The sequence below is a fragment of the Petaurus breviceps genome, unplaced genomic scaffold (genome assembly GCF_028583685.1).
Source record: "Petaurus breviceps papuanus isolate PSGF00001 unplaced genomic scaffold, PetGlider_PUasm1.0 90397, whole genome shotgun sequence".
In the NCBI taxonomy this organism is placed as follows: Eukaryota; Metazoa; Chordata; class Mammalia; order Diprotodontia; family Petauridae; genus Petaurus; species Petaurus breviceps.
Genome location: NW_027187239.1, coordinates 1,118,694 through 1,120,445, shown reverse-complemented (window position 1 = coordinate 1,120,445; position 1,752 = coordinate 1,118,694). Strand labels below are relative to the sequence as shown.

At 51.0% G+C, this 1,752-nt stretch overlaps 1 protein-coding gene across 1 annotated transcript in view; it reads right to left on the bottom strand.

Annotated features, from left to right (window-relative positions):
* Positions 1-1,752, bottom strand: part of PRPF19 (pre-mRNA processing factor 19) — a 353,360-nt gene that overhangs the window by 195,058 nt on the left and 156,550 nt on the right. The gene's annotated exons all lie outside the window — the stretch shown is intronic.

Genomic DNA, 1,752 nt, shown 5'->3' with positions numbered 1-1,752 from the left:
CACACACACACACACACACACACACACACACACACACACACACACACCTCTTTCCATTGGGGCACAGTCCTGGCCTTTGGATAGTGCTGTCTCCCCTCTGCCCTGCCCCCAAAACCAGGAATGAGACTTCCCACACACTGCAAGTGAAAGATCAAAAATTCAGTTCTGGAAAAGAGAAACGCCCCCACCTCTAAAAGCAGAGAAGGGAAGAAAAGCCACTCTCTCCATCTTTCCACCCCCTTCCTTTCCCCCCTCCCATCTCCTCCTTGGCCTCCGGCTCAGCTCCCAGAAACACTCCTTCCTTTTTCAGCAAGTACTGAAATACTTCTTTACACCGCAAGGTGAGCTGGGCTTCAGAAATTGCTAATTAGCCTTTCTGAACCTCAGTTTCCTTTTGTGTAAAAGGAAGGGGCCAGAGTAATAGGGACCTTCAAGAAGGTTTGGTGCTGGTGGGTGATGGTTTAATTAAACTGAGCAGATGGCCTCGAAGGTCCCTCCCAGTTCTGATATGACTATCGATGCCCCTGTAATCCCACATCTGCCCCAATCGATTTCTACACCAAGCCCTGGGATAATTTTAAATCACTCTATGAAGTGATTTTAGAGACCCATAGGCATAGTGGGATAACCAGGTCCACATGAAGCTAATCAGATCCCCAGACACTTGGCAGAGGTTTGAGAGGCTGGCTTGCTGAGAGGCAATGTGGGATGTTGTGGGAGGACTCCCTGGATTGATTTCCCCCAAAACTGGGGCTCTGATTGTGCCTTTTCACAGCCGTGTGGCCTTACACTCCCTGGGCCTCTGTTTCCTGCCTTTAGAATGAAGGCATCTTTAATATGAGAGAGTGTACCAAAGGACCACCAAGCTTCCTGCCAGTTCACTTGTACCCCCTTCCAAACTCCCAAAGGCAGGGCCGCCATAAGGCATAGACTCACAGCTCCCCAGGCCCTCCCACACTTCTTCTCTGGGCCCATTCTTCTCTCCTCCCTTTTGATTCAGCTGCTCCTCCCCCAAGCTAAACCCTCCCCCCCTCCATCCAACCCATCCCCACCCCCCCCATCCAAATGACACAGATGCTCCTTCCCAAAAAAGAAGAGAAATGAAGAAACTTGAGGTGCTGATTACCTGGGTAGGACAGCAGCCACCAACAGTGAGATCAGAGGGAGATTCGGCACCTCTCCAGAGGCAGCCAAGGTGATCACTGCCAGATGAACCCCCTAAACTCCCTACCCCAGGGCCTCCACCCCAGGGCTAAGGAGGTTCGAGGCTCTACTGGTCATGGAAAATCCATCTGACTTCCTCTTGTGTCATGGAAAGTCTCAGAGACAGGAGGGCAGGAAATGCCCAGGAGGGACATGGGGTCTGATGAGGCCCCGATGCTGATTTGGGGAGGGAGCAGGGAGCCAGGCCCAAGGTGACAGAGAGGGAGGGGGATGGTGTGTGTGGAAAGCTTGCTGATGTGGAGACATCTGACATCCCACCTTCCAGTCTTGTCTCTGCTGCTAACCAACTGTCTGGCCCAGGGCAAGTCCCTTCCCTTTCCTGGGCCTCAGTTTCCTGCTCTGTAAAATGAGGGGTTGTCCTAGATGCCGCCAAAATCCCCCCTCCTAGTCTAAATCCTATGTACATGATCCTGTGAAGTAGAGGAAAAAGGAGAAGATAGAGAGAGAGAGAAAGAGAAAGCAAGAAAGCAAGAAAGAAAGGAAGAAAGAAAGAAAGAAAGAAAGAAAGAAAGAAAGAAAGAAAGAAAG